Raw genomic sequence first — 17893 nt, 5'->3', positions numbered from 1 at the left:
ATTCTGTGTCAAGGGGGTTAAGCAAAATACATCACCTCTGGGTTCGGGACCTCGTGGCGCAACGGTAGCGCGTCTGACTCCAGATCAGAAGGTTGCGTGTTCAAATCACGTCGGGGTCACGTGATTTCTTGTTGACTTCTAATGTGAAAAGAAGTCCTGTCGTTGTGTGCTGCAGTGGTTTCCAATCCCACCGCTCTGTATGTCTCCCTTATTAAACACACCTGATTAAGATCATTAGCTAGTTAGGAGAGAGCTCCATGAGCTTATCTGGGTGTGTCAGAAAAAGGAGACAGACAAAAATGCAGGGCCGCGTCTTCCAGAGTCATCGTAAGCCTAAGTTGATTGCAACTCTATTGGTTTCAATGCGTCTACGTTGTATTAAGGAGTGCAACGCTTTTGGGAAACACAGCCCAGAGCAGGGGGTCCCCAGGATCAGGATTGAAAATCACCAGTGTACTGTGATAGATTTGTATCTTGACCTGTTATTTTTATTAAGCCTGAGATCTCATGTAATAACCATTCCTGTCATTGTGTACTGTGACAGATCTGCCTCTTGACGTGTTACTTTTGCATATCTTGCCCTGCAATCTCTGAAGAAATCGTGGAAACATCTACGTGCCGAATTCAAAAGCCAGCTCCTTCGAGCCGGAATCAAACCAGCGACCTAAGGATAGCCAATGTATCATCTACAGTACTCCGCTCTACCAGCTGAGCTATCGAAGGCAGGATGACAAAAGGTGGCTTAAGCAGGAAACACCAGATAGGTTTGTGGTGTCTTGGGGTACAACGGTAGCTTGGCTGAATCCAGATCAGACGGTTGCATGTTCCAATCACATCAGTTGATCTCTTCTTGACATCCATAGTATAAAGTCTACAGCCCTTTACCGTGACTGATTTGCAAATTGAATCAAAGCAATTAAGCAAGGAACGCCGACTTGTTTTCTCGACCTCGTGGCCGCGACAGAGTGCGCCTGACCCCGGATCGGGAGGTTGCGTGTTCCAATTATGTTGAGGTCAAGCGATCTGTTCTTGACTTTGTGAGTTTAAAGACTAGCTGATTTGCATAGTTTATCAAAGTGCTTAAGCATGAAGCACTAAATAATTTTTCCGCTATCTTGTAGTGCAACGGTTGAGTGTCTGGCTCCAAATCACCTTGAGGTCAGACGATCTGTTTTTGATCTCCTGAGTATAAAGTCCAACATCAAGAGTGTTCCTTGAGCACCGTATACAGTATTTACTGATTTGCATTCTGTGTCAAGGGGGTTAAGCAAAATACATCACCTCTGGGTTCGGGACCTCGTGGCGCAACGGTAGCGCGTCTGACTCCAGATTAGAAGGTTGCGTGTTCAAATCACGTCGGGGTCACGTGATTTCTTGTTGACTTCTAATGTGAAAAGAAGTCCTGTCGTTGTGTGCTGCAGTGGTTTCCAATCCCACCGCTCTGTATGTCTCCCTTATTAAACACACCTGATTAAGATCATTAGCTAGTTAGGAGAGAGCTCCATGAGCTCATCTGGGTGTGTCAGAAAAAGGAGACAGACAAAAATGCAGGGCCGCGTCTTCCAGAGTCATCGTAAGCCTAAGTTGATTGCAACTCTATTGGTTTCAATGCGTCTACGTTGTATTAAGGAGTGCAACGCTTTTGGGAAACACAGCCCAGAGCAGGGGGTCCCCAGGATCAGGATTGAAAATCACCAGTGTACTGTGATAGATTTGTATCTTGACCTGTTATTTTATTTTTTTATTTTTTTATTTATTTTTCATTTATTTATTTTTTATTTTAATTTTTTTTAATTAGACAAAAAACACAAATACAAATAATACAGAAGGTTAAACCATGTTAAGGTATAATAATCAAAACGAAGAAAATAAAATACAATAAAAAAAAAAAAAAAAAAACATAAAATTCTCAGCCTATCATGAAACTCTTAACCTAAATATTTGCCTTACAGCCCAATCTATCTCATACAGTATAAGGAAACCGGTTATTCAGTAAACCGGTTATTCAGTAAGAAAGGAATGCTTATTCAAATACAAATCTCCCCCTAAATATAATCTCCTGTAAACTGGTTGGAAGTTGTTCCAAAACAGGCCCCCACATCTCTTCAAACATGGCACTGTCTCCCCTAACCACTGCAGTTAGTCTCTCCATCGGCAGTATTCTGAAGATCTCTCGATACCAAAGGGAAAGTGATGGGGGTCTAGGGTGAATCCACTCAATAAGGATGCATTTTCTCGCAAGTAACAGGAGTTTATCGCAGAGTAGAAACCGGTTAGCGGTTAAAGCAATGTCTTTTGCTGGCAAGCCAAGTAAAAAAAACCCAGGGTCCTTGGAAATTCTTTTTTTAAAAATATCCCCCATCTTCCGAGCCACTCCATCCCAAAACTTTGTGATGCCTGGACACTGCCAAAAACAATGGATAAAAGTTCCAATTTCACTCTGGCATTTATTGCATAATGGAGAGTGATTACTATTCATCTTATTCAGAATTCGTGGAGTAAAGTAGAGTCTTAGCATTAATTTGTATTGTGTTTCAACCAGTCTATTGCAAGTAAATATACTTCTAATAGATTTAACTGTATCTACCCAGTCATCGTCGATATACTCAGTATTGAGATCTCTCTCCCAAGTACGCCAAATATGATCAATACCACTGTGATCCATTGAATAAAAAAGAAGGTAAGCTTTTGAAATAAGGTGTCGTGTATCGGTCAATTTCAACAAAAAGTCATCTATATTGCAGTAGACAGGCATTTCCCCAGGAGTCCTGAGGTTACGAGAGTTAATAAAATGACGAATCTGAAGGTATCCCCAAAAACTACCACCCTCAAGCTCAAATTTGTCCTTAAGTTGGCTAAAAGACATTAAAGTATTATCTAAAAATAAATCACCAGCCACTCTTATACCCTTTCCATGCCATCTATGGAATAAGGATTTTTGAACCCCGGGGAGAAAATCTCTATTGCCAGTCAAAGGTGTCAGACCTGACAAAAAGCCCCTTCTCCCCGTGCATTTCATAATGTCCTGCCATACTTTAACTGTGTTAAATATGATAGGGTTGTTTTTAATTTCAGGCCATAACTTAAGGCCCTTACTACCAGTAAGCAAACTTAACAACGAGTATGGCATCACTGCCCACTCATCAACACAGGGCTGGGATTTTAAATAAGAATGCAGCCAATTAAAAATTGTACGAGTATGGCAAGCCCAATTGTAGAACTTTAAATTAGGTACCGCCTGTCCACCACTATCTACTGGCAGTTGTAAGATCTTCATCTTAACCCTTGGCTTTTTCCCTTGCCAGATGAATTTTGAAAAATTTCTTTCCAGATCTAAAATATTCTTTTTAGGAAACCAGAGTGGTAGCATTTGCATTGGATATAATATTCGAGGAAGAATGTTCATTTTAATGAGATTAATTCTTCCCATCCAAGATATGGGGAGGTTAAACCAGCGCTCTAAATCGTCTTTTATATTTTTAATAAGTGGGGCTAAATTAAGTTTCCATAGTTCTGATAAATCAGGTGAAAGTCGAATTCCAAGATATGTAAGGCCTGTCTTAGCCAATTTAAAAGGACAACTAAACAAAGAGCTAGAAGAGATATCTCCCCCCAAGGGCATAACTTCAGATTTATCAAAATTAATCTTATAACCCGATATCAAACTAAAAGAATCAATAGTCTTGAGAACTGTGGGAATAGAAGTTTCAGCATTTGTAAGAAATAGAAGTATATCGTCGGCATATAATGCGATTTTATGAACTGACTGGCCAATCTTAACCCCCTGAATATCAATGTGAGTTCTAATAGTCTCTGCAAGAGGTTCCAGAATTAAGGCAAAAAGGAGAGGAGACAGAGGGCAGCCTTGCCTTGTACCTCGCCCCAACGGAAAAGGGAGAGAGCGAATGCCATTGGTAATAACACAAGCAGTTGGTGCACAGTAAAGAGTCCGAATCCAGTTAATAAAGTCTGCACCTAAATTAAACTTGCCCAGCACTTCAAACATATACGCCCATTCCACGCGGTCAAACGCCTTTTCTGCGTCTAAGGAAATGGCGAGCACTTGAGTTTTAGATATTTGTGAATACTGTATTATGTTAAGCAGTCTCCTGACATTGGAATATGACAACCTTTGTTGAATATAACCTGTCTGGTCCGGGTTTATTAGCTGAGGGAGAAGTGATTCAAGTCTTCTTGCTAAAAGCTTGGATAACAGCTTACAATCCACATTTAGCAAGCTTATGGGCCTGTAAGAACTGCATTCATCCGATGGTTTGTTTTTTTTCTGGATCAATGAGATATATGCCATATTTAAAGTTGCCGGTAAACAGCCCTTTTTAAATGAGTCAATGTACATATCTGTTAGAGGTTCTAAAATAAATTTGCTTGTTTTTTTGTAAAACTCTGGACCAAAACCATCAGGGCCCGGAGCCTTGCCACCTTTCAGAGACTTAATTGCCTCTAATACTTCTTCTTTTGTGATAGGCTTATTCAGGTCTGCCTGCTGCTCATCGGATAGACTTGCAATATTTATTCGGTTCAGAAAAGAATGATATGAGTCAGCGAAGACACTAGTCTCTGATGAGTACAACTTCTTATAAAACTGTCTCATAATTGTATTTATTTGTTTAGAATCATGCGTTAAACTGCCCTTGCCATCCTTTAGAGATGAAATCATGCTTGCCTCATTCCTACCCCTAGCCAATCGTGCCAGCAAGCGGCCTGGCTTATTGCCATATTCGTACAACCTCTGCCTTGCAAAAAGTAATGAGGTCTCCGCCTTTCTAGTTAAGATTTGATTTAAGGCTGAACGAGCAGCATCTAATTCTTTCCGCAAAACACGTGAGGGGGTATTAATAACTTTCTTCTCTAAATCCTTAACAAGGCTTTCCAACTCAAGTTGTTTTTCCATAAGACTTTTTTTCCGGGCTGCTGAATGAGATATTATTGATCCCCTAATATACGCTTTTGCTGTTTCCCAGAGAAGAGATGGATCTGTATCAGGCTGCTTGTTGTTTTCCATAAAAAACTTCCATTCTTTTTCAAGAAACTCCAAGAATTTAGGATTACTTAGCAGTGAAGATTGTAATCGCCAATGGCGAGAAGCCGGGTTGATATAAGGTGGAGAAATGACTGCATAAACCGATTTATGATCAGACAAAGTACATATACCTATAGCACAATCCTTTGTTCTGTCCAAAATCTGTCCAGACACAAACACATAATCTATTCTAGAGGACATCTTATGTGGGTGTGAATAAAATGTAAAATCTCTAACTTTAGGGTTTATAATTCTCCATGCATCAAGTAGGCCAAAATCTTCACAAAACTTGATCAGTTTAGCAGCCTGTCTTGAAGCTGAAGTAAATTTAGGAGGGTTAAGGTCTATGCTGGGATCAAGCGCACAATTAAAGTCTCCACCAATAATCATGTGATTAACAGAAAAGGATGAAATATCAGCAGTTAATTCAGAGAAGAAAGTAGGTTCAAATGTATTAGGAGCATATACACTTCCAATAAGAACCCTTTCACCAAAAAGCTGGCCAAGAATAAGAATGTAACGTCCTCCTGCATCTTTTATCATATCCTCAAACCTAAAATTTAACTTCTTATGAATTAAGATTGCTACTCCCCTACTGTGGGAGTTAAAAGAGGAACTAAAAACTTGACCCACCCAACCTCGTCTGAGCTTCAGGTGTTCTGTTTCAGTCAGATGGGTTTCCTGTAGTATAGCAATCTGAGCTTGTTCCCTTTTAAGGTAAGATATTACTTTTTGTCTCTTAATTGCGTGGTTGATCCCTTTAAGGTTTAATGAAACAATTTTAATATTACTCATAACCTAAACATCCAAAAATGATATGGATCGAGGAGAGCCATCTGTAATTCGGCGTCAGAACGGACATGATAAGCACTGAGAAAACAAAGTATAATTTCACCACTTTAGAAATGAACACAAAACAAAAACCCAGATTTTCCGAGTTACTAAAGGGACATTTAAATGTGGAAAGAAAAACAAAATTAAAATAGAAAGAACACGCTGCCAACCGGCAATCGAACATCCAGAAAAAATGACCAGGTATTTCAGAACCGATGTACCTAGGCAAGGCAAGGCAAGGCAAGGCAAGGCAAGGCAAGGCAAGGCAAGGCAAGGCAAGGCAAGGCAAGTTTATTTCTATAGCACATTTCATACACAATGGTAATTCAAAGTGCTGTACATAAAAATGAATTAAAATCACAATAGAACATCACATCACATAAAAAGCATAAAAATCATAAACAGACGATAGAGGCGTAACGGCCACGCCCAAAAAGATGACCAGTAGAGAACTGTTAAACATCTTTAAACCACCCCCTCCCGCATCCACGACTTCGAATACAAACCAGGAACAACAACAAAAATAGTTCAGAGCAAACAACACGGGGAAAAAGAAAGTGAAAATGTAAATAAATAAAAACAGACCTATATATGCCTTAACCAGGCTGTCAGTGATTAAAGCCATCAGAGAAATTGAGAGTAGAGGTCATTCCTGCGGTTTATAAGAACGAAGACGAAAAATATCTCCATTCAGTAACAGTGAAAACCTCCGTCAAAGTCAAGGCAAACCATTCAAGAAAGCCTGGGCTTCTCGCGGGCAATGAAATGAATGTTTCTGTCCGTCGTGTGTAAAGCAAAGCACAGCAGGGAATCGCATAGTGAATCGAATGCCACGCTGAATCAGCACCTCGCAAGATTTGTTGAAACCCCGACGTTTCTCCTTGACGGCAGAAGAGAAGTCCTGCTGTATGAAGACTTTCTGGCCATCCACCTCCAGGTAGCGCTTGGTCTTTATAGCGGAAAGTATGCGTTGTTTGTCGGCAAAGTTGTGGAGTTTGATGAGCACCGGTCTCGGTCTGTCACCCCTCTGTGGGCCGAGGCTTCTGTGCGCACGGTCGATTTTAAAGTGGCCTTTCGCGGTGTCCAGCTCAAGCACCTTTGGTAACCAAGAAGCAAAAAATGCAGAGGGCTGAGAGCCTTCAACCCCCTCTTTAAGCCCTACAATCCGTATATTGTCTCGCCTTGACCTGTTCTCCAAGTCATCCACCTTTTCAGATAATATCAGCATTAATTTTTCTGTTTCTCTCAGCTTATTTTCCGTCGAGGTTGCGGTGTCTTCGATGTCAGAGACTCGGCGCTCCGCCTCGGCAATACGTTTAGTGTTGTCTTCAACGCGCTGCGAAATAACATCCAAAACATTCGTGAACGTAGAAAGTTTCTCATCCAAAACTTTGCTGATGCACTCCGTGAATTCGCGTGTAAGCTTAAGTGAGTAGCCACATTCGCATGTGCCGCCATCCTGTGAATCAACTTCGGCAGGTCTGCTCCGAAGATTTCGTTGGGATGTTGGACCTTTTTCAGTCGGACAAGTACCTCCGTCCTTGCTCGACATGTTGTTGCTCCGAAATATAACTCCAAACTGATGTGAAATTAAACTTTTGTCCAGTTAAAAGTCGAAAAAATATCGAAAGATGCGGGAGCTAGGCCTCCGTGCACCCTCTTAGCTCCGCGACGTCATCGACTCCTCCGACCTGTTATTTTTATTAAGCCTGAGATCGTAAGTTATGTCCATAACTATGGATCTATGAGACCGAACGATGACCGTCACCACGGTCTTATCCTGAATGACGCCATTCTTCCGCCTATCCTCGAGACCTAATAACAACAATGTCAGGTGACTGACCTTAGGGGTTGGCTGTTATATAACATCCGGATGGACCAGCCACTTCCTCCTGCCTGGAATGCCTCAGCTCGTCCCGAGTGACAAGAGATGGTGACGGTCATCGTTCGGTCTCATAGATCCATAGTTATGGACATAACTTACGATCTATTTCGACCTCACTCAGACCGTCACCACGGTCTTATCCTGGATGACTGATACCAACAGGGTCACGAGGGACCAGTATCACTCCCTTTCCCTGACAATTTCACAGCAGATAACACAGTAGACCCCAAAGAATTTGGATTTGTTACATTAATCCTATAAAATCTTGTGAAGGTGCACGGAGTGCTCCAAGAGGCTGCAGCGCATATGTCTGAAAGTGCTACCCCTTTAAGTGCTGCCCAAGAGGTGGCCATACTCCTGGTAGAATGGGCGACTAGGTCACCAGGAATAGGAGCATTTTGACTAGAATATGCATGTGAAATTGTATCCACTATCCAGTGAGATAGACGTTGCTTAGACACAGGCTTGCCTGCGCACTTCTTGTCAAAACATACAAACAATTGTGAATGTGACTGTCGCAATGGACCGGTACTCTCAATGTATGTACGAAGTGCTCTAACAGGGCAAAGAGAAGAGCTATCCAACCCGGTACCTGAACAAGGGGGGTCTGGGTGAAAGGCATCAAGTTCGATTACCTGATTTATTGTATCAGGCCTAAGGACCTTAGGTAGGAAAGACGGATTTGGCCAAAGATAGACCCCTGCATTCTCCGCCTTCCATCTCAAACAGTCTTCACTGATTGATAGGGAGTGCAATTCGCTCACTCTCTTGGCCGAACATATTGCCAGGAGAAAGACTGTTTTCCATGTCAGGAACTTTAGATCGACTTGATCCAGAGGTTCAAAAGGTTCTTTGGCTAGAGATCGCAAAACAATATTAAGATCCCAAGTGGGTGACCTCATAACTTTCCTTGGGCATAAACGGTGTGCGCCCTTAAGAAACTGAGACACCAAAGAGTTTTTGCCAATACTAACACCATCCACTAACGAATGAAAATGTGAAATAGATGCAATATAGACCTTTATAGTATTAACCGATTTCCCTGAATCCAACAGAGACTGAAGGAACCGGAGAACAAGACTAATGTCAGAATTGGTAGCGTCTAGTTGATGATCCTGACACCATTTGGAGAATATTCGCCATTTACTTAAATAGTTGCTCCAAGTAGAAGGCGCCTTGGAACTATTTATTGTCCTGAGCACAGCTTCATCTAAATCTCCAGGGAGGGACTGAGCAGGGGCCATACCCACAATTGTAGAATTTCTGGCCTCGGGTGCCAGATTAGCCCCTCTGCCTGAGACAGGAGATCGATCCTCCTCGGTAGCTGCCAAGGGCGACCCTGGACCAAACGAACAAGTGTCGGGAACCAGTGTTTCTTTGGCCATCTTGGGGCCACAAGCAAAACTTTGTGACGACCCAGTGCAACCCTCCTGAGCACCAATGGAATCAGAGGTAGAGGAGGAAAAGCATACAACAATTCTCTCGGCCATTCCTGAGATAGTGCATCTATCCCCAAGGGATCTCCCTGATTGCTCAGGGAGTACCACTGATTGCAATGAGTTGTTTCTGCTGTTGCAAACAGATCGATCTTTGCCATACCGAACTGTCTCCAAATAAGTCTCATCACTTCGGGATGGAGACGCCACTCTCCTGGAAGAGGACCAGTTCGAGACAGCAGGTCTGCTGCTTTGTTCGCTACCCCTGGTATGTATACTGCTTTGAGAGACAGGAGTTTCTGAAATGACCAGAAAAGTAGCCTCTTTGCCACCTGGAGACAACGTGCTGATCTGGTGCCACCCTGATGGTTGATGTGATACACCGCAGACATATTGTCTGTCCTTATCAAGACATGTTTGTTTTGTAGTGATGGGAGAAAAGTCCTCAGGGAGAGGTAAACTGCCCTGAGCTCCAGCACGTTGATGTGTTCCGAGGTCCAGGGAGGCCCCCAGAGACCCCTGACAGATCTGCCTTCCCAAACTGCTCCCCATCCCGTCAGAGAGGCATCCGTTGTTATCACGGACCGCCTTGCTGGAATGTTCCCTAACGGAACCCCTTGTGATAGCAACTTCTTGTTCTTCCAAGGGCGTAACATCTGGATACATCGATGTGTAACCCTTATCCTCACATGTCTGTCTAATCTGGGATGCAGTTTGAAGTGATTTACCCACCGTTGTAATGGACGGGCTCGGAGGAGGCCAAGGGGGATCACAATTGCTGCTGCCGCAATCATACCCAGCAGCTGCTGGAACTGAATTAGCTTCATCCTCCTGTTTAGATGAAATGACTGAGCCAGACTGGACAACTTTGTCACCCTCTGAGGAGATAAAGAGGCCACCATTAATTGGGAATTCAGTGAAATCCCCACAAACACTGTGTGTTGGCGAGGGTTTAGATTGCTCTTGTCCTTGTTTATTTTGAGACCGAGAGCCTGAACATGCTGAATTACCATTTCTGTATTCTTTAGAACTTGACTGCGAGTGGGTGCGCAGATTAACCAGTCGTCCAAGTATGCTAGAATTTTGATTCCCGCACACTGGAGAGGATGAAGGGCTGCTGACACCACCCTGGTGAAGACCCTTGGAGACAATGAGAGGCCGAATGGTAGGACCTTGAACTGGTACACCCGACCTTGAACGGCAAAGCGTAGAAACGGGTGATGATCTTGACAGATGGGCACGTGGAAATATGCGTCCTTTAAGTCTATGGAAGTGAACCATTCTTATGGCTCTATGGCTTCTAAAATTTGAGCTGTTGTCAGCATCTTGAAAGGCAACACCTTTATGAATCGGTTCAGCTGTCGTAAGTCCAGGATGGGTCGAAGTCCACCATCCTTTTTCGGGACCAGGAAATATTTCGAATAAAATCCAGTGGGCTGTTCGCTGGTGCTTACCTGAACAATTGCCTCTTTCTGTAATAGGGTTGCGATTTCGTCGGTTAATATTTGTGCCTGGACTGGGTCCTTGACTATGGTCATATGAACCCCTGAAAAAGTAGGAGGGCGCCGCCGGAACTGTATCCTGTATCCTTTCTTGATGATATCTAGGACCCAGGGATCTGATGTGCATTTCTCCCAACTGTCCAGGTGTAGTTGGGAGCATGCCCCAGCGGCTCCATGACCGTTATGCAGGGCCTCCCCGGGGTTTAGAACCCCTGGGAGTACGTTTCTTTAGGGGTCCCCCCCTAGCTGGAGGTTGGTCAGTTTGGGGGGCTCGGTAAAATTGTCTGGTACCCCTATAATGGGACTGATAAGTCCCAGTTCTCCTTCTGTCATACCCCCAAGGTTCTGAACGAGGAAAATGTGAGGGATGAAAGGGCTGAGTACCTTTATGGCCATATCTAGTTTGTCCAACATGACCAAATGTTTGTTGAACAGAATCTCTTCTGCGTCTCGCTTGGTCAGCAGTGTCTAACAAGGACTGAGAGTCAGGGTGAAAAACTCTACCAGGAACCACTGGCATATTAGTAAATTCTTTTCTTATGGTTTCAGGCAAAGATGTCTGAGCTAACCAAATCTGCCTCCGAGCTAAAACTGCCGAAGACATAGATGCACCAACATCTCTGGTGAGCTGTGAATGTGTGATGAGTGCTGCATCAACCAGATTCATAGCATCACGATCTTCTGAACTGATCACCTTTCTTAAAGCAGCCAAGACTATCGCTAAGGCGTTTCCCGATCTGGCTGCTCTCGTAGCTGCATTATATGCTTGGCACATTAGTCGATCTGTCTTTTGGCACTCTCTACCAGGGCATCTCGGATTATCTGTGACCCGATCAGGTCCCAAAGTGGTCAAGGCTGCAATCTCTCGTTCCACTGAAGGCATGTTACCCATACCACTCTCAGGGGCATAATCTATCTTGACAAAACGCCTACAGCCTGCATTAAATTGGGGTGCTGCTTTTGGGTTATTCCAGGCTTTTCTCAACATTTGGGAATAATCTTCGGCCACAGGAATAGATACGGGGGGCTGAGCAGGAGAAATACTGGTCCACACACCCTGTTGCGGAGCTGAAACAGTAGCTTCCTCTTTAGTATCAAGACCCAGAATTTTTGCTGCACTTAAAATGCGAGAAAGGATGTCAGAATGTGGGCTTCCCTCCTCTGAAGCACGAGACCTGGATTCATCCTCGTCATCCTCTTCATCCTTCTCCTCACTACCATAAAGGGAATCATTCGCATGCAGTGAAATGATATCCACTGGGTCACTTTTTCCTTCTTGGTGTGACAACTCATCACCAAAAGAGGCTGCAGGCAGGCGGGTACAAGGCTGTGTGCTAACTGCCGTTGTACGTGTTTCAAACTTACCAGCTAAATCACGTAATGCTGCTAAAATTTGTAACTGGGTATCATTCTTGGGTTCCTGCACTACTGTGGCCCTCCCACGTTTATTCTGAGTTATGTCCGAACAAGAGGATCCACTAGAATTATCAGGGGTATGACCTCTCTTTCTCTGACAAGGATGTTTCTCTTCTGAGGGCCCTTTAGAGGCTACATCTTTCCTCCTACCAGTCAGATGTCTAGTTCTCTGCACTCTTTCCTGTAATGTTAACCCTACTGCTGCGGCACAGGGTTTCTCAATATCCTCTAGCAAATGTTGCATACCCAAACAGGATGGGCATTCTCTATGCCCATCTCGTGGGTGCATATCAGCCTGACAAAATCGACATTTTGATTGATTCATGTCAGCAAACTAAGATTAACTGCAATGAGGCACAGGGCATCAAACAGTTCTTGAGTGCTTCACAAGTACACAGCATACATAGGAAATACACAAAGTGTGACGAATCACTGTGCATTAATCATCTATTCAAAGTCTGCGAACAGCGCTTTTTTTTTTTTTTTGTATATATATTATTCACAACTGAGGTTGAAGTATAACAAAAAACAAATTAGTTCTTATTGAAAAGAAACCAGTAACAAAACAGTTCACAAAGTTCGTGACGAATCACAACTCATTAATCAACTTTGAACTAAATTCTGCGAACAGAAATTCACAAATCAAAACATTATGTAAATAGCGAATATTTAAATATCCCCCACTTTACGTGCGAACACGCAGTCAGCAGGATGGAAATTTCACGTCCGCTGCGAACAGCAGACCCAAAAACAAACACCTGCTAAGAGACTAACAAAACAAAGGAATACTCACCAACGCACCAGCGTCGTGTTCAAAATACAGAGGAGAAATCCAACGCAATCCTCAGGGACCTAAAGCGCCTGCACGAAAACGTGACGGATTGGAACTGTAAATCCTCCCGGGTTTTTTTAAACCACCGATCCGGTCTCAGATGAGGCAAGAAAGGCAAAGAGGAAGTGGCTGGTCCATCCGGATGTTATATAACAGCCAACCCCTAAGGTCAGTCACCTGACATTGTTGTTATTAGGTCTCGAGGATAGGCGGAAGAATGGCGTCATTCAGGATAAGACCGTGGTGACGGTCTGAGTGAGGTCGAAATAGATCTCATTTAATAACCATTCCTGTCATTGTGTACTGTGACAGATCTGCCTCTTGACGTGTTACTTTTGCATATCTTGCCCTGCAATCTCTGAAGAAATCGTGGAAACATCTACGTGCCGAATTCAAAAGCCAGCTCCTTCGAGCCGGAATCAAACCAGCGACCTAAGGATAGCCAATGTATCATCTACAGTCCTCCGCTCTACCAGCTGAGCTATCGAAGGCAGGATGACAAAAGGTGGCTTAAGCAGGAAACACCAGATAGGTTTGTGGTGTCTTGGGGTACAACGGTAGCTTGGCTGAATCCAGATCAGACGGTTGCATGTTCCAATCACATCAGTTGATCTCTTCTTGACATCCATAGTATAAAGTCTACAGCCCTTTACCGTGACTGATTTGCAAATTGAATCAAAGCAATTAAGCAAGGAACGCCGACTTGTTTTCTCGACCTCGTGGCCGCGACAGAGTGCGCCTGACCCCGGATCGGGAGGTTGCGTGTTCCAATTATGTTGAGGTCAAGCGATCTGTTCTTGACTTTGTGAGTTTAAAGACTAGCTGATTTGCATAGTTTATCAAAGTGCTTAAGCATGAAGCACTAAATAATTTTTCCGCTATCTTGTAGTGCAACGGTTGAGTGTCTGGCTCCAAATCACCTTGAGGTCAGACGATCTGGTTTTGATCTCCTGAGTATAAAGTCCAACATCAAGAGTGTTCCTTGAGCACCGTATACAGTATTTACTGATTTGCATTCTGTGTCAAGGGGGTTAAGCAAAATACATCACCTCTGGGTTCAGGACCTCGTGGCGCAACGGTAGCGTGTCTGACTCCAGATCAGAAGGTTGCGTGTTCAAATCACGTCGGGGTCACGTGATTTCTTGTTGACTTCTAATGTGAAAAGAAGTCCTGTCGTTGTGTGCTGCAGTGGTTTCCAATCCCACCGCTCTGTATGGCTGCGTCCGAAATCGCCTACTCAATGAGTAGGTACTTAATTTCAATAAGTACTTACTTAACGAGCGCTAAAAGAGTACCTACTCAACAGCCAAATCTCGTTGAGTATGGATGCGTTCCGCCATGTTGACGTTATCATGTGACCTATGACGTTATAACAAGCGCAACATGAAATGATATGAGCGACCGATTTAATTCATCTATCTGTAAACATTTTGATGTTGATGAAATTTGCTTATTTTGGATTGATTGAAGTTTTTATATTTTTAACAATACTAAAATGACTAAAACCCCCAAATTTGTTGTCTTGAATATGTTAATGGGCAAAATTGTGCAAAACTAGCTTAGATCTGATTTGTTTTCCTTTTTCTTGCTGAATTTCTCTGTCCTTTCATCCCTGAAACTTAAAATAATAATAAACAAATAACAAAAACAAATGCAATTTTTAATTCATTGCGATTTTATGAATATTCAAATATATTTAATATTTTTTTCTGTATCTAATCTTGTACTATGTACGCAAACCTTTTATAGTTATGTTTTCTGTCATGATTGTTCTTTGTTAAAGATACTTAAGTCTTTCCCTGAGATTGTATGGAATTATAAATTCTGCAGTAATAATAATACAAAAATTTGAGCGACAGCGACACCTCATGGCATCAGTAACATGACAACCCTAGTACGCTCTCCTCCATGTTTACAACATCTGCACAAAAGAGACGTCGATCAGTTGCTCAAAGATCTTACCTTTGGAGAAGACTGTTGATTTTACACTCGGAAAATTTAAGTATTACTATTTAGAAATTAAAATAACTTTAGAATGCATTGCTAGCCCACTCCAACACGTACCATCAATAATAATGATAAATGCTGACTAATAATTAATTATATTTTTAGTTAAACAAGCATAATGTTGTTGTTTTTTTTCAATGAAGTAATGAATAAATGCATACGCTTATGAAAATGTTATATTTTATTTACTGACAACATCAGGGAACATGAATAAATTAGTAAAATAATAAAAGTAACCATGAACATAAATAAATACACATGGAACAAAGCTTTATTTAAACATATTGGTCTTCTAGTCTTTTTGATGAAGAGACCGCAGCAACTTCTGGTCCAGATGAGACAAAGGGCAGGTGGAGTGATGGAGGGTCTCATTTCCAGGATGCTGCTGTGGATTTCTCCTTTCTTACTGCACACACCAGTCTGCAGACATTTCAGATCATACAAAGATGCACAAATATAATACAAAAACTGTAATTTTAACAGCACAGTGTCATTAGATCTCTGTATTGGAAGTTACAAAATGATCAATCTTTATATTAAGTTTCGGATTTTACTTTTCCCCAAAAATGCTGCAGTCACCTTTCCTTTCAGGTCCTGCTCCACCACAAAACATCTGCAACAAAGTCACATAAATCAAGAATCAGAAAAGTTCTGTTATAGCTCTGTTTTAAATGAGTTTGAAGTTCAGTTAGGCCTACTATATGTTTATTTACATTACTTACATTAATGTAAAGCAGTGACAGTGAATTCTCACATAACGTCCATCACTCACTCAGATGTTTTGTGTTGTGTGTTGCTCTAGTCTAGAACATTTTCCTGTCATTTGTTAAATAGACATTTATTAAACGTCTTTAAAATGTATATGTTTTATGTAAATCCGCTTTTAAAGACGTGCGTGTGCTACCTGAAGCTTAATGTTCGCTATACATCATAAAACATGTTTTAACAGCGAAATCACAAATATACTATAGTCTATAGCATACTGTATAACATCTTGGCACCTTATGCAAATCAACAGTTTACGATAAAGTAGCTCAACAAATATGATTTTTAAGACAGGGAACCGTGTTTTGGTTGTAATACTCACATTTGTAAACACCCTCGTAGTGGTTCTCAATCACGTTCGATGATGACGTTTTGGCCTCCTGTGGACTCCTGGGATTGAAAAGTATCCATCGATGAAGACTTCAGAATCTGGGCTGAAGCAGTAGGACATCCGGGGATTTCTCGCCTACTCTTTTGTGAATACTGAGGTTTCGGACATACTTCTTTCTTCACGTACTCTTTTTTTCCTACTATATAGTAGTTAAGTAGGCATATTCGGACGCACTTTAAGTAGACGTACACCCGAATCTCGCGAGAATTAGTGCATTCGCCTACTAATTCTCGCCTACTCTTTTATAAATACTTAGGATTCGGACATACTTATTTGCTCGCCTACTGCTTTTCCCTACTAAATAGTAGAGAAGTAGGCGATTTCGGACACAGCCAATGTCTCCTTTATTAAACACACCTGATTAAGATCATTAGCTAGTTAGGAGAGAGCTCCATGAGCTTATCTGGGTGTGTCAGAAAAAGGAGACAGACAAAAATGCAGGGCCGCGTCTTCCAGAGTCATCGTAAGCCTAAGTTGATTGCAACTCTATTGGTTTCAATGCGTCTACGTTGTATTAAGGATTGCAACGCTTTTGGGAAACACAGCCCAGAGCAGGGGGTCCCCAGGATCAGGATTGAAAATCACCAGTGTACTGTGATAGATTTGTATCTTGACCTGTTATTTTTATTAAGCCTGAGATCTCATGAAATAACCATTCCTGTCATTGTGTACTGTGACAGATCTGCCTCTTGACGTGTTACTTTTGCATATCTTGCCCTGTAATCTCTGAAGAAATCATGGAAACATCTACGTGCCGAATTCAAAAGCCAGCTCCTTCGAGCTGGAATCGAACCAGCGACCTAAGGATAGCCAATGTATCATCTACAGTCCTCCGCTCTACCAGCTGAGCTATCGAAGGCAGGACGACAAAAGGTGGCTTAAGCAGGAAACACCAGATAGGTTTGTGGTGTCTTGGGGTACAACGGTAGCTTGGCTGAATCCAGATCAGACGGTTGCATGTTCCAATCACATCAGCTGATCTCTTCTTGACATTCATAGTATAAAGTCTACAGCCTTTTACCGTGACTGATATGCAAATTGAATCAAAGCAATTAAGCAAGGAACGCCGACTTGTTTTCTCGACCTCGTGGCCGCGACAGAGTGCGCCTGACCCCGGATCGGGAGGTTGCGTGTTCCAATTATGTTGAGGTCAAGCGAACTGTTCTTGACTTTGTGAGTGTAAAGACTAGCGGATTTGCATAGTTTATCAAAGTGCTTTAGCATGAAGCACTAAATAATTTTTCCGCTATCTTGTAGTGCAACGGTAGAGTGTCTGGCTCCAAATCACCTTGAGGTCAGACGATCTGTTTTTGATCTCCTGAGTATAAAGTCCAACATCAAGAGTGTTCCTTGAGCACCGTATACAGTATTTACTGATTTGCATTCTGTGTCAAGGGGGTTAAGCAAAATACATCACCTCTGGGTTCGGGACCTCGTGGCGCAACGGTAGCGCGTCTGACTCCAGATCAGAAGGTTGCGTGTTCAAATCACGTCGGGGTCACGTGATTTCTTGTTGACTTCTAATGTGAAAAGAAGTCCTGTCGTTGTGTGCTGCAGTGGTTTCCAATCCCACCGCTCTGTATGTCTCCCTTATTAAACACACCTGATTAAGATCATTAGCTAGTTAGGAGAGAGCTCCATGAGCTCATCTGGGTGTGTCAGAAAAAGGAGACAGACAAAAATGCAGGGCCGCGTCTTCCAGAGTCATCGTAAGCCTAAGTTGATTGCAACTCTATTGGTTTCAATGCGTCTACGTTGTATTAAGGAGTGCAACGCTTTTGGGA

General features: G+C 42.5%; 5 non-coding genes across 5 annotated transcripts; 4 read left to right on the top strand and 1 right to left on the bottom strand.

Annotated features, from left to right (window-relative positions):
- The first annotated feature begins 47 nt into the window (after nt 1-47).
- On the top strand, nt 48-119 carry trnaw-cca (transfer RNA tryptophan (anticodon CCA)). Its single transcript has one exon. It is a non-coding gene; the product is annotated as a tRNA-Trp (tRNA).
- A 1174-nt stretch (nt 120-1293) lies between these two features.
- trnaw-cca (transfer RNA tryptophan (anticodon CCA)) lies at nt 1294-1365 on the top strand. Its single transcript has one exon. It is a non-coding gene; the product is annotated as a tRNA-Trp (tRNA).
- Nucleotides 1366-14007: 12642 nt separating this feature from the next.
- On the top strand, nt 14008-14079 carry trnaw-cca (transfer RNA tryptophan (anticodon CCA)). The gene has a single exon. It is a non-coding gene; the product is annotated as a tRNA-Trp (tRNA).
- A 2802-nt stretch (nt 14080-16881) lies between these two features.
- On the bottom strand, nt 16882-16968 carry trnay-gua (transfer RNA tyrosine (anticodon GUA)). The gene is given in 2 exon segments: nt 16882-16917; nt 16932-16968. It is a non-coding gene; the product is annotated as a tRNA-Tyr (tRNA).
- A 570-nt stretch (nt 16969-17538) lies between these two features.
- On the top strand, nt 17539-17610 carry trnaw-cca (transfer RNA tryptophan (anticodon CCA)). The gene has a single exon. It is a non-coding gene; the product is annotated as a tRNA-Trp (tRNA).
- Nucleotides 17611-17893: the final 283 nt, after the last annotated feature.

Source organism: Garra rufa, chromosome 2, assembly GCF_049309525.1.
Source record: "Garra rufa chromosome 2, GarRuf1.0, whole genome shotgun sequence".
NCBI lineage: Eukaryota > Metazoa > Chordata > Actinopteri > Cypriniformes > Cyprinidae > Garra > Garra rufa.
The sequence above is the reverse complement of the archived record's forward strand: the minus strand, read 5'-3'. Positions and strand labels throughout refer to the sequence as shown.